Here is a 15512-nt window from a genome sequence, read left to right as displayed (position 1 = left end):
AAGCGCTCCTTGCTTCAGCGTCGGCGGTCTCATTTCCATCGAGTCCGCAGTGTCCGGGGATCCACTGAAACACTATACGGTGGCCGTTTCCATGAGCAATTGATACGAGACTAATGATATCAAGATACAGAGCTTGGTAGGCTGTGTGGCGTAGGAAGCATCCTAAAATGTGTAGCGCAGGTTTACAGTCGGTGAAAATGCACCACTCCTGAGGCGGTTCTCCGCAGATGTGGCGAATCGATTCCCGAAGGCCCACAAGCTCTGCAGCGGTTGAAGTAGACTTGTGTCCCAAAATGAATCTGCGGGTCGTCTGTTGTGCAGGGATTGCGAAAGCTGCTGTTGATGCATTTGGAGACGCAGATCCATCCGTGTAGACGTGCACACATTTGTGGTATTCTGACCAGATGTAAGCCTACTCCGAGCCTACCCAATCTCTAATTACATTCAAAGACATCACTACATAATATAAGGACAGTCATCGTCGCTTTCCAGAAGCCTGTACTACATGCAGAACGGTGCGCGTTTACCACGCCATTCCTTCGTGCCGACCTTATGACTAGAACGCTGCACGTTAACCTGCAGCACATGGCTAAATGACTAAGTGGCGCTTTATTGGCTAACCTGAACATTTCTGCTAGTGGACGATTATCTCTTCTGACTTAATATCACATACACACACACACACACACACACACACACACACACACACACACACACACACACACACACACACACGCACACACACACACACACACGCACACACACACACACACACACACACACACACACGCACACACACACACACACACACACACACACACACACACACACACACACACACACACACACACACACACACACACACACACGCGCGCGCGCGCGCGCGCGCGCGCGCGAAAACCACTTGGAGGAAGTCTCATTCTACACTTACTTCCTGCTTAACAATGACGCAGAAAAATAGCACGCGCTCCTATTTCAGCCGGTAGCTGGCGAATATGGCTTTGTTGTAAATTTTTGAGTTTATCCCAACTAGCCAAAGACGTTGTGAACAGAGTTCCTCGCGCATCAGCAGACATAAAATTTTGCTTCGCGTTTCACTCCATGCGCCTCGTTGACGATCGAACTCCGTACAGCTTAATGTCAACACTAATGCTCGCATCCAGCTCACGTCCTGCCCAGGCCGTCAACTGGCCACACTGTTTCCTGGCTGGTTGCCATTGCGTCTACCCATAGCTTTCTCCGCGACTCTTGCCCCTTCACTAGTGCAGCTTGGAAAAAGCATACGCTACCCATGGCTCTGCACGGCTGCTGCTATCGCGTCCATGCGCCATGTCTCACAATTTGGCAGCGGAAGCGACAGCTGCAGTCAGCTGTACAGGCTGAAATGTTTGAAGGTGCCAAGAACGAGCTACGATTGCTCGGCATCTTGGCTATCCGTACGTTGCGCTACCAAGACTGGAGCAGCCACGGGAGCAAGCTTTGCAGCGACGAACATCCTCACGTGCAAGTTACCTTGATAGTTCGGTTTCTCATTTGTTAGCGACGGTAGCTTCCACTTCAGAGCCATCAAATTGTGAGGAAGAGTGTGCACCATGCAACGGAGGGTTGAGACCGGCGCAGCCGGGTATGATGACGGCTGCCGGGCATGAGTAGCGGGTCAGCCTAGCCACTGAGCCTCAAGGAAGAGAAAGGCGGATGAAAAGAGTTTCCTAATACAGTATGCCTAGACATAATTTTACTGGAAAGTCTTGGCCGTCCAAACTGAGAACTTTCTACCTCTTTTTCTACTTCTTTTACTTATAGATGAAGTAAATGAAGAGTGTGATCTGCGCAGGACTTCAATTTTCACACAGTGTACTAATTATAGAAGAGCAGAACCAAAGCTTACAGACCACACAAATTTGTGTACCGCTGTCTACTGATTCCTGGGTGCACATATTTCTCATAGGTGTTCGTTGCAATGAGCGCCATAAGTAAAGAGGGGGTGTGTGCTCGCTGATTTTTTGCGGAGATACCACGGCATCGGCGCAAACAGCTGCATACTTGGCGCTTTATGTAGGGCTCGGATATGAGAGTGGAGCACAGCTGTGGCCGAGATATTATTGCTCAAGATTCTAAAAATGCACTTTTTGCCGCGTTGAGTTGAATGCTGGCCAATGCACATGAGGAACTAATGTCTGGGCGACTTATTCATTGAATAGAAGGACTCCAAGTAATATTCCCATACCTGGAATCAAGCTGAGGTCAAACACTTCTTGCTGTTATTCGGCACCAGAGATCAGGAAATGTGCTCAAGGGTTCGTAACCTTGTTTTTAAAATCACAGCGGTGCCTTAGTACGACGCTAAAATTACTGCTGCACCAACACAAACACATGAAAAATGAACGCACGATGGTCGCGAGAAACGTACAAGCGCCAGATGTTCGTCGCACAGTTTTGGTCGTATTGTGCGGTTACAACGGTATGGCTCGCCTACTTTCGAGCGTTGATACGGACCGCAGCTGCGAAAGTCGACACTAACCTCGGCCGTGGGATACGTTTCTCGTGCCACGTGTGTTGTTCGCGTGGTCGGCGAGATGAACGCTGGCAGAACAGTACCGTTGTACGAAATCACGTGGTGGATGCCAGTTAAATATATTATATATTTAAAAGAGGAAAAGTGTATAAGGCAATGTGGGGCGCTCGAGTCACTTATTTCATAGCCCCGGCCTCTCCCGCCAGTGCTTTTTAGGTATTGGGCCCTTATAAAAATAGTGTATAGACAGTCTATATACTTTTTATAGACTCTATTGCCCTCCTATAGATATTTCCTTTTGTCTATTCATAGTCTATATACTGCCTATAGAGAAAAGTATATTAAAAGTGCATGGCCATAAGTCTATAGATTGTCTATAGACTGATTTGTACTGCCTATAGACTTTTCTCTAGGGTTCGTCTATAGAGAGTCTATAGACTTTATAGACAGAAGTAGATGGGCGCCCTATATACCGTCTAAAGAAGTTTTTGTAAGCGGGTACTTGAAGCGCGCACGAACTTGCACAGCTGGTTCGTGCCGCAGTTGGATAGCCCGTCGGTCCTGCTCCGATCAAAAAATACATAGGCTAAAGAGGTTCGGGAGGCGTTTTAGATGCCCTGAGGCCTGTATTAGCGAACAGACGGGTATGTTTTTCTGGCAGAAGAAATTCTCAACTTATTGACTACCGCTCAAGAGACACGTGTGTGTGGCTGTGAATGCCTAATGACGTTCTTGTTTGAAGTTTTTTTATATTGTTTCTTTCCTCCTCTGTTCTTTAATTCTCCTTTCTTTTCCCTTTTTACACAATAAAAGAGGCATAAATGTGCACTGTCCAAACTATGCATCAGTAGATTGTGTGTATTTCTGTTGTTCGGTGTTATTACCTTCATCGTGTCTTGTCCCTTCGTATGAAGCAAGCGCACTCCCGCAAAACAATATGTTGAGCTGACTAGTCTGTTTTCGAGAATTAATTTTGCCCGAAACGCATACACATGCGCGCACGCAGACACTTTACCTCTCCGCACCCACATTCTGTATTCTTGCCAATACTTTTAAAAAAGAGATTGCCTAATTTTTTGTCTTGCATATCGTTCACAGTAAGGACGTGCCGGCTGGGAGAGCTCAGAAAGTAACGAAATGGGACTACAACGTTGGCTGGGGACCAACGACTGCGCCTCTCCTACGCATTTCGCTTATGAAGTAAAGACAGACGTATAGGTCAGAAGGGCCATTGTATAAGTGCTTAAAGAAAACGAGAATGATGCATGCGTAGTATATACTCGTGCTTCTGAAACTGTGCTGTTCATGCGCCAGCTGTCACGATCGTAAACGTAGGACAATCAACGGTCAAGCAAAGTTCGAACTAAATGCTGCAAAGAACATTGTCACGCGTGTCCGGGTGGAGAGAAAAACATGAGGTTCCTACTGGTGTGCTCTGACGCGTACACAAAGACTGCCTGTAGTGCGCGTCTTATGCTGACGAATTAGCTTATGGCTACAGCATCACAACAGTTTATCTCCCATGGTAAAATTTTCTATTTTAAATTAACAAAGATAATTCACCGCCCACCGCAGAGTAGGATGAAAACCGCCTGAGCCCTGCACAAAAATTCACAAGATTTCGAAATGATATTGGACAAAACGTAACAAGAGCGGAATTCCCAAACAAACTGGTATGTTTTTCTCTAATCAGCAAAGAAGCTGCTTTTGCGTCATACGCGTTTCGCCGTCGACGCAGCAAGTTAAGAACAGAACAACGTTAAGAACGTCGATTTGACTACATCAGAAAAAAAAATTACGAGCCAAAAGTACAGCGCAGTTTTCTTCCTGGTGGGGAGGGTGTGTGGCCCCGCACACTTGTTGCGTATGACGCAGCTTATTCAGAGAATTTCTCTAAAGCCGTGATTTCTTTATGACCGTTGTATTTGCAGGAAAAACAGTTTGCGAGAAATACCGTTGATTAGGTCACACGATGGCTTTTCGCAATTTCAGTGTTTTGATCTCCGATGATTGCTTCCGTTTGTGAGGAATTCCTATTTCGTGCGCAGTCATTTAAACACGTCGCATGCCTGTAACCCTTCTGCACATGTGCCATCTTTTGACACATGTCACGCGATAGCAGCAGCGAAACATTTTCTACATGGCGCGGCACATGCCGGCGTAGTGGGAATGAATTGAATACCTTCGCATGTGTATTACATGTCTGATGCCGGAACGAATACGCGCTAGCGCCAATGAAAGTAGAAACAAGTGCCAATGGGTTGCAGGGAAGTAACGACTACGGTTATTTTTCGACATAATTAGTACTGGTCGTTCGTGGAAGCTGCTCCTTAGACAGAATAAACAAAAAATCGAGCTCTTTCGTGGTAAGTTTACTTCATTGTACTGCCTCATTTTTTGCATTTCATGGCGCGGTAATTACCCAAACTGACTCTGCGCCATACGTTTATTTTAGGTGTCTATATTAATGGCACTGGATGAAACTGTTTTTTTAAGTAAATATTATTCAATTATGTTATATTAAAGTTTATTCAGGAAGAAAGAGTAAGTCTAGTTTTACTAAAATTCTAGCGATAATACCTGTAAAAATTAACTTTGAAGGATTCGAACTCCTGTGCAGATGCGTGGGACACACTTTCTGTTTCCTCATTTCACACTTAAGGATAGAGAGAACGAAATTTTGTTCTTCCCATAGAGAAGGTAGTACAAAATTTTGTCGCGGCTAATATTTTATTTTACAGTCCATGTACATGTTTAGGGCGAAACAACCGTTCAAATTCTGCGCCATTGTTAACAGTCTTAATATATTTCAGAACAGCTCTCACTAGCTCGGTTTCTGTCGGAAGGAATCGTTTGTACATCAGGTTCAGCACAGATTGCCGACATGCTTGAAGAAATTTTCAACATAGCCGTGGTAAAATAAAAAACTATGAAACAAGAAAATAAAGGGCCAGATTTCATCCGCCCACTGACTACCGTGGTCGTTGTTTTCACACAGGTGCTCACAAAGAACGGTTTACCGTCATTACCGCTTCACTTCCGGTGGGAGAACCGTCACCGCACTTCGAATGCAATAACACGAGATTGGCTGGACAGTTGAAGCGTCCCGCGTTTTGTAAAATCCTAGACGAGATGAATGCGCGTCGCCTAAGGGTGGGCTACTGGTGTCAGCCGTAGTTGGGAGAGCTAAGCAAGCGCTTCGATTGTTCGCTGTCTTCGCAGAGCATGAGGTATAGGTGACGGCTGTGGCTCTATACCTCGTGACACCACAGCACAAAGAGCGAGTACAAAAAGAACATAGACAGGCGATCATGCAGTGTGATGCGGCAAACCTCGTTAGCATGTTTACTTTTGCCATTACCTCTTGCTTCTTTTCGGTTTTGCATGATTGGCATTGGCATCCCAAGCACAGCGCGAAAGACTGCGGCGATGGTTAATTTGTTAATACTTCTAGAGCTTCGTTGCCTGGGCGTGTCTTTTGTTGAACTGGATCTAATACTTCTTCCCAAAGATTTCGCTAATAGTTCATGTACACAGAACATTATTTCACTGTAATATAACCATGGTCAAGAAAAATGGCGATGGTCTCGAGAATCGAGACAGATTTTCCTTTGAATACGGTATTCAGTACTTGGCGATAGAAACCGGCGATGGGCTTCCATTTGACCTTATTTGCTGACCAGTCTTCATTTTTTATGCCGGCCGCGCATAGCCGGTTTTCACTGCGATCCAGACGCGAGGCCCGCGAGGGTGTATTTCCGAGAAAGTATGTCCCGTTTTGAAGAAGAGCAGAAAGGTTGGTTGGTTTGGTTGGTTTATGGGGGTTTAACGTCCCAAGGCGACTCAGGCTATGAGGGACGCCGTAGTGAAGGGCTCCGGAAATTTCGACCACCTGGGGTTCTTTAACGTGCACTGACATCGCACAGTACACGGGCCTATAGAATTTCGCCTCCATCGAAATTCCACCGCCGCGGCCGCGATCGAACCCGCGTCTTTCGGGCCAGCCGCCTAGCGCCATAACCACTCAGCCACCGCGGCGGCTGAAGAGCAGAAAGCACTAGTGTGTATGCCGCAACTTAGGAAACAAAGAAAGAAAAAATGCGACGGCCGTGTGGTCCAAAGCAGCGGGAAGCTAAGCTGATATGTTAGCGCCACCGCCGGTTTGAATCCCGCTCGAAAAATAAGCATGGTAACTCTTTACTACTCCTCCTCATTCCATTTTCTCCTCTCATGCTGACGCAAAGACGAGACAGCACACAGGCGCTCTAGTGTTTGTCGTTTATTTATTTTTTACTCCTTGTTCTTAAATTTGCACTGTGTTGTCACAATGAAGCATTAGCTAGCCCATCAGCTCACTCCATACCCTTTTTAAGACTGCCTAGTGAATACGGATGCCGGAAGACCAGACCCCAGAAACCACAGCGCTGTAAAATGCTTAAAACCACCGGTGAAAAAAATCGGAAATTGTAGGAGTTGCATCCTGAACTGCTTCCAGATGATGCCGGCTTACAAATGACGTTGGTCGATGCTGCTGCTCAACCAAATGCTGTAACCAGCAGAGCACCACACAGAATGTGGCCGACCGCGGCGGCCACATTCCAACAGAGGCAAAAGGCAATGGCATCAGTGTGCTGCGCGGTGCCAGCGCATGTTAAAGAACCCCAGACGGTCTAAATTAACCCACATTCCTCCACTATACATGGTCCGTTATCGTCCGTGTATCGCTCGGGGACGTTAAACCCCATAAACCACAGAGCAGTAATTCGCTTCATCACTTTGAACGAACGGTGATTGATCCCAGAGAGCGTTTTCTGACGTTGTTTTACTTTTTTTTTCTACGAACAGCACTCAATTTCGAGCACTGCCTTGCCAACAGGGGAATGACCGCGAAAAGAAGTCAGCCGACGCTGAAAGGAGAACAATGTTCGCGGTATGTCAGCTGCTACCTCTGCGGTGCGAGCAGCTTTCCGGTTCAGCGCAACTCTGCCATAAAATCGCATCATTTTTCACTGCCCATGGATACAAGAGAGGCTAAAACTGCGCTTAATGGATGTGCAAGCTCCCATAACGGCAACACAGCCTCCGCATTTTTCGAGACTATCGCGAGATGCGAGTCAAGGTGTCGGTAAACACCAGGAAGATCTCGTTGACAAAAATAGCAAAAAGTAACCAAATGACTTCAAGCTCACTCCGGCAGTGACAAAAGTGCGGCCGTACTGTTCACATATCTTGCTCGAAAATGTTCATCTCAACAACACTTAGCTCCACAAACTATCTGTTTACTCCGTGCTAGGGCGTTGGATTGTGGAGCCTAAATTAAATAAAGCTCCCCGGGTTTGTCTTTCCTGGTCGTTATTTTATGTTCATCAGGCAACTTAAATAAAAAGACTTTACTGCTAAGTGCGGGCAACAAAATATAGGTAGCTAAAATTAAATGCCAAAGCAGGATAGACAGGCTTGAGGCAAGAATTTTGCAGCTGTTTAATTTCTCTTGCGTGCACCCCCCTCTCCAGATTTCTCAAAAAAATACATAAACGGATACGCATGATGCTTTGCAGTCGCTCACCCGTATGCAGGAAGAAAATGATTACGTTGCTTGAAAGTAAATAAAAAAAACATGAACGACTAAGTATAAGCAGATCGCACTTGACATGCGGGCTGGTGCTTCAGATCTACTATATTCAATGCGTAAAATAGCACAAGAATATTGACCGCCACCGCCATATTCTCATGTAGGCGCTGATTTTCTATGATGAAGAGAGCTGTCCAACACAGTGGATGTTTTTTATCCAGGTTACCGCGCGCGCATGACGGAGAATGCCTGCACGACTTATGTAAGATAACTCACACGAAGTCATGGCCATCCTGAATAGGTACAACTACGTTACAACCACGCATAGGTAACGTGGTGACACATCAAGGAAAATGTGTTAGCTCGGACTGCAAGCACACCCACCGTGAGCTGATCACGTCTGACATGCAGCTCCGCTCATTTTGCAGAATTCCCGGCGCTTAAGCAGGCAAAATTGGCCGTCAGCCCCACCGCATACCGATCTTAACCACTGCAGTGGCCGTAAGGAAGTTTAGAAGGAATTTAGGCACGTTATCGTCATTACAAAACAGCAGTCACTCTCGATACCTACTCGGTTTCCTCTCAGGTGGCAGCAGCGAGCTGAGAAACGTTGCAGTGACCGTACCTCTCTGATCTAAGTCCCGCAGAGGGCGTATACGACGGCTAGGCTTTACTACTTAAGAACCATTCCTACTAATTTGTGCAAGCTATTGAATCGTTTGAATACTTTGTTTTGGCCTTGCTAAGAAGCTTCTCAGCGCCTGCGCAAATTAAGGCCATGTGAACAGAGCCCGCCTCATTTCTTTTTTGATAAACGTGAACGACTCGTAGAAACATATGGAGTGTCTCGCTAAGAAACCTTTCTATACTGGCAAAAGAATTCTTATCTTCGCGCTATTTCGGTGTCAGTCAGTCATGTATATTCTTCCTAGGCAATCCCCGCACTATATTAGACGAAATCAGGGATTTTCATCGAAAATTTAAGTTCTGCCTCCTGATAAGCGCAGAATTTTGGTTTTAGCTCACGATATTCGCCCTTACATTACATTAGGGGCACTTGAAAATTTTGAGCGCTGTGCTTAAATAATCAAACATCTCAAACGTAGAGTATCTGCAGTATTTCAAATGCACAGCGTTTAACCAACATTTCCCAATTTTTTTATTAAACTTGCTCTTCACCATGGGCACTTCGCGATATACACGTACATAACACAGCGCAGTCACGTACACAACTACATGTTGTGCATAAAACGTGATTTTCATACAGCTTTCTTCTGCAATAAAATTCAAGCAGGAAACTTGAAAAATTTTGAACGACATGTTTCTCTCGCGGCGAAAACCAAAGCAACGAATGAAAGTTGGCTTCCGCAAGGACATAGAATTTGGATGAATGAATGAATGAATGAATGAATGAATGAATGAATGAATGAATGAATGAATGAATGAATGAATGAATGAATGAATGAATGAATGAATGAATGAATGATATAATTTATTCACTCTCTGAAGGTTACATCAGCAACAAAGGAGAGAGGATGCAAGGCAAAAAGCTGCGTTGTTGCAGCTTAAAAGCCACCGTGCGCCCTCTGCCGGGGTGTATAGCACAGCAGTTGATCATAACAGTGGAAGAGCGCACTCAAAAACACAAAAGAAATACAGTCACAAAGTATCTACATCTGACATATGCATTAAGTGACGCCTCTAATATCACTGGACGTTATTTGACAAAAACTAGTCCACATTTCTATATACAGGAAACTCATTTACAATCACCCGATATACAATGAAAGTAAAATGAAGGTACACGAAGCTATATATATTTTATAATCCCGAACTATGTACTTTCGAACTTGGGAATAAGTGTGACTTATTTACGCGTGAAGTCTCTTCAAGATGTTGTTCTTTTGCAGAATATTGAGGTAATGTGGTAAACTATATATCAGTGACTGCTTACCGTATGTGGTGCGGCAGGAAAGGTAAACCACCATGACATTTTGTTCCGTGGCATTGTAGGATGGAATCGAACGAGTCAGATTGAGACTTCATAAAAAGAGCTCATTATTACTGGAAACAGCGTTTTTATACACAGAGATTAACTTGAATGGGAATAACTCTGAGATTGTCATCATATTAAACCTTGCAAAGTAAGGACCTGTATGAGTACACCCAGGTACATTACCTATTATCTATTTGCTTGTTTTTGAGCAATTAGAATTTTCACTTGGTTTTGCTTGGTTGTTTTCCCCAAACTATGAGACAATAAGATTATGTGGCAATATAAATGCATTGTAAATAATATTTTCACTCTAGGAGGAAGTGTGTGCCTCTGCGACATAGGATGCTAATAATCTTGTTTATTTTAGCGCACATATTCTCAATATGTTTATCCCAATTAAGAAACTCGTGAAAACAACACCAAGACATTTCACACCTGGTACAACCTCAATTTTTTTGTTTGCTAATCAGAGGTCGAGATTTGCACGCACCATTCTCTCTTTAGCTCGGAATAATATTGCTTTCGTCTGGTAATGTTTACTTTTAGGAAATTCTTAAGAGACCATTGACGAAGGAATTCTAAGAACTGATTGCCGAGTGCTAGTAGGTCAGTTTCTGTATTATCTAAGGCAAGCATTGTGAGGTCGTCTGCATACGCTATTATGTGTACAGGAAGAGGAGCAGAAAATATATAATTAATGTAGATATTAAATAATAGCGGCCCCAGAATGCTGCCTTGGGGTACACCAGAGAGGATAGGTTGCGAGTTTGATATAACGTCATTGAGGGAGACCATTTGTTTGCGATATTTCAAACATGAAAGAATTAAAGATAAACTCGTTCCTCTACTGCTATAGTAATTGAGTTTATGTACCAGTAAATCATGATTAAGCAGGAAAAATGCTTTTGAAAAATCAACAAATATTCCGAGTACAAGGAGCTTTTCCTGAAACGCATTTATTATTATCTCTTTTTCCTTAATTAGTGCCATTTTCGTAGACCTTTGCTTTCTAATACCGAAATGACTGTCTGGTAAGACTGAATGTTTAACTAGAAAATTATGAATTCTCACGTAAATATTCTTTTCCAGACCTTTGAATAAAATATCGGAAGAATTGAAATAGGCCTGTAATTAGCCATATCCGGCGTAACACCACCTTTGTGAATGACAGCCACTTTTGCTACCGGCATTTCGTTTGGAAAGACACCAGATGATAAAGCTAGGTTATAGATATGCATTAGCATTGGGGCTAGTATGTCAACTATAAACTTGCAGGGTTTGACCTGGAAGCCATCTTTATCTTCAGCTCTCCTATTTTTAGATTTCTAAATACTATCACGATTTCGTCTTCATGTGCAGGATACATGAACAGGGATTCCGGAATACATGGCGTGTTATACGCGTAACCCAAAGTTGTGTCAGAGGGACAGCATAATGTTTTGGTTACGTTAACAAAGAAAGGATTAAATTCATTACACCGTTCCTCCCCACTTATTGGTATACCATCTTTCATTATTGTCGTCATAGCTGTTTTTGAGGTGCGATTTATTAATTTGTTTTATTGGTCCCACTGGTTGTGAACATTCTTTTTGGATCCCTCAGAAAATGCATTACTAAAATACCGTTACTTGGCTGTTCTTAGTTCTCGATTTAGCTGGTTTCGGTATTTTTTATATTCCTCAAGCTTGGAAGGCTGCCGCGATTTCATGAATTGCGCAAACATTTTCTTTTTGGCCTTTATTTTGCGCAGCAGTTCTTGCGTAACCCACGGCTTCTTAGGACTGCGTTTGCGCGGACGGACTTGCGGAAAACATTTATCATAGACAGTTTTTATTTTTAACAAAAATGCATTATACGCCTCATTCACGTCTTTTAAAGATAGCACATCGTCCCAGCTTGTTTCATACAGCATCGAACGAAAACGGTCAAGTGTGGTGATATCAATGCGTCGAAAATGTGGAGAGGGTGCTGCGGGAACTCGATAAGGGCGTTCAGCTAGGACGAAGGCATAAACAGGGAAGTGGTCACTTAAGTCGGACCGTACAGTGCCAGCTTTTTTTTCGCATTTTTCTGTGTTCGTGATTACAATATCAATGGAGAAAGATGTGGAGCACGTGATGTGTGTAGGTACTTCGATAAGATTGAAAAAGCCATAGGCATCTAATTTAACTTGTTCTTCCATGCCAGGGAGCCCCGTAGTAGTCAGTTGTTAAACATTACCCTCATTAATTACTCTCCTCGCTCAGAGTATCTTGAGGCCCACTTCCGAATGAGCCAAACTGGTCCGTATTCACGTGCTCAGACAGGCAGAAGCCTTCTATGCAGATCAGGGGTTCCGGAATTTTGTTTGTGTATTGAATACCACACGAACTTCACGCTCAAGCTAAAGCTCAAAGGTACACGAGGATAACTGCATCCATTTTTTTGCTGCTAAAAATCGGTTCTATGATCCTTTCTGGCTATGTTAATGTTTGTTCGTCAGCAAAAGACGCATTTATCGCTACGAAAGCCGCATTTAAGTATGGATTTTTTTTCGCCACTCTACTCCGAAACTCGTGACGCCAAAACCAAGAAAGAACTCAGTGACCACAGTCTGGAAATGAATGGCGGTGCAGGTTAGCCTCAGGTGTCCGTAAAAAAAAAGAAGTGTTTCGCCCTGAACACATGTAGATTGCGAAAACGGCCATTGGGGCAACGCCTGTATTTTGTTTTTCGACTCGCTGTTATAATATAACAGCTCCGTTTTCACTTAAAGTAATCTATTGATCATTCGTAGTCGATAGTCTACCAATACAGAGTTTTTCCTCAGCGCCCCTTTGAAGACACATGTCTACCAAGCATTTACAAGTGGGATTTTAACGAAGAAAGTTTTCCAGTGGCCAAGAAACGAAGTGAGATCACCGCACCAATGATTGGGAGCTCCTACTTGTGCCAGCAGTTTTGTTGTTGATGACGAATAATTGGTCTTTCCTGTGGAAAATGACTGGCTGACATTCATGGTACATTGTGAGGGCCGTCTCAACTAAAGGAAACAAAGGGCCACCGCGGCGGCTCAGTGGTTATGGTGTTCAGCTGCTGAACCCAAAGACGCGGGTTCGATGCAGGCCGCGGCGGTTGCATTTCGATGGAGGCGAAATTCTAGAGGCCCGTGTACTGTGCGATGTCAGTGCATGTCAAAGAACCACAGGTGGTTGAGATTACCCGGAACCCTCTACTACGGCGTCCCTCATTGCATGAGTCGCTATGAGTGCCTATGAGTCATTAAACCCTATAAAACAACCCACAAATCTGGGAACATCATACCTCGCTGCGAAGCGTCGCGCTGTAGAGCGTCAATCTAGCACATGCAATACTTAAGTACAGTGCGCCACAGAAAAAGGAATTACTTTCTAATGATGTTTTCTAGCGCTTTGATTCGTCTTTGCGCATAAAGCACTACGTGCTCATCCACCTTTGCGCCCTCGCCATAGCGGTACAGTGTGGCCCGAGGGCAGCTGGACTGCTTGCCAGTGCTCGTCGCAGCTTAGTGATGAACCCTGTTCAAGTCACAAGGTTAATTGAAATCGCTCGAGAACAAAAGTTAACAGCATGCATGGTCTTCCATGTGCTTAAATGGGAATGCTGGAGAAACGCCGTCGAGTACTTAATATTATTTCCATTCTAATGTTTTTATTGTTTTTTTGCAAGATACTTGAATTTAGCAAAAATACCCTGTGGTGTCGGAGTAACGCAATTAAAATTAGCTTGCAGAATTGCCGAATCTAGGTTGGAATGTTGTGGGGACAAAAGAGCCACAGGAATAAAATATTACAACGTTTAATCTCCGGGAAGACGACGTAGAGTAAGTGCCTGGGTGCGCGTGCTTTTTCCGGTGCTCCCTGTGCTCTGCGCCCTGGTCGCCCTTGCGTCTGACTAGCCTTCGGGCAACGTGACATCTTTGGTGGAGGTGCTGGGTAGGGGACAATATTGTGGGGACGGAATGGCTTAGGGCAACGCAGTGATCTGGTGCGTTCTGTGACGCTTAAATGTCATTCGTCTCAACAACAAGAACTCGTTAATTCAAAAGCTGCGTTATCATCGGCCAGATATAAGATGGCTAGGGAAGCCAAAAATACAATTATTCCGGGTCGGATTAACGAAGTCCGCCTTTCACAGCGAGCCTCATTATTTCGATCCGTCTGAATATAGAAGCCTACTAAATCGTTTGCAAAGGAAATCAAATCGATTCAGCCAACTCTCCTTATAGACCGGTTCTCCCCAGGTCTCGCCCTCCAATCTACAGGCAGGTTGCATCGCAGACTCACCGTCTGCGTAGAAGAATCCCGAAGTTGGGAGGTCGACGCCGCCGCCAAGTGTAACGAGCACGAGCCAACTTCGCAGCCGCGCGTTCCGTCCTTTACGTGGGGCCGAGCGGTTGTCGCGTCTGCTCTCGATGAGGTTCGTCGTTCCCGAACAGCTGCGGTTGTTAATGCCGAGCAGATCGGCGCGTGCCTGCGCTGGCTGTGTCGGGAGAGGATGTCTCTGTCACCGGCCCAGTGTTTCTGTTTTCAGTCCGTGTATGTAGGTGTACGGTGCGTTAAAATAGGGGCGGGTGTGCGCCGCGTCCGAGACGCGTTAACGTCATTTGTGGCCCCCACGCGACCAACAACGGGGTCCCCTTCCGTAACGCCGACGTGCCTGCGTCCCCGAGACCGAGTCCCCTGTTCCGAAAGGCCGCTTTCTTTCATCATTCCGTTACACATCCGCTGATCCTATCTTCCTCGCTCACAATGCCCCTCGGTCAAGGTCCGTGACGTCCGCTCCGTTCAAAAGCGGAACGTTCTACGAATTGCGCGAATGAAAGCACTTCTACCTTCGCCTGCTCAACTGAAACATGTTTTCGTGGCGTCACCTGGCAGTTGTCTAGTCGGTTTATTCGGAAGTTAATAAACCCCGTACATCAGTTAACGATGGGTATAGTGAAAGATTGGAAGTATACGAGGAGTACATTCTGTCTAAACTAATCGTGCCGGTCCCGGCAGATTGGGTCCATGAAGAAAGCCACTGACGGAAGAAAGCCGCTGCACTGGAAAAAGCTCCGAACTCACGAAGCGGTACATTGTCCCTATTTCTTGTAAGGGAAGTATGCCGCGAATGTATCCTCTCAGTAGCGACCTATGGGGCCGAAGTTTGGTGTCTAAGAGAAAGCTCTAGGATTTAGACGGAGTATAGGGCAGAGTGCGAAGGGAAGGAACATGACCGGCAACCTTGAGGCAGGAACAGTGCAGCGTAGGCCACACGAGAATTGGTGATACCCTATAGCCGAAACTCAGAGGACGAAACAAACTGAGGGGAGACAAGTCACCGATGATCTCTCACGGTGGCGGAGCGGACACAAAGGAAAGGTCGACAGAGGATCAGGTGGAGAGGGGGAGAGGGAGAGATGTCTT

At 45.1% G+C, this 15512-nt stretch overlaps 1 protein-coding gene across 2 annotated transcripts in view; it reads right to left on the bottom strand.

The window, feature by feature from the left end:
* The window catches only part of LOC144131579 (uncharacterized), a 51234-nt gene extending 36478 nt beyond the window's left edge, over positions 1-14756 (bottom strand). Inside the window, exon 1 of one of the 2 annotated variants that reach the window (XM_077664458.1) lies at positions 14388-14756. The gene's annotated coding sequence lies outside the window, so the exon portion shown is untranslated. The remainder of the gene's footprint in view (positions 1-14387) is intronic. The other variant, XM_077664457.1, reaches the window with a different exon arrangement.
* Positions 14757-15512: the final 756 nt, after the last annotated feature.

The sequence above is a fragment of the Amblyomma americanum genome, chromosome 1 (genome assembly GCF_052857255.1).
Source record: "Amblyomma americanum isolate KBUSLIRL-KWMA chromosome 1, ASM5285725v1, whole genome shotgun sequence".
Lineage (NCBI taxonomy): Eukaryota > Metazoa > Arthropoda > Arachnida > Ixodida > Ixodidae > Amblyomma > Amblyomma americanum.
Note: the sequence above shows the minus strand (reverse complement) of the source record. Positions and strands in the feature narration are given on the sequence as shown.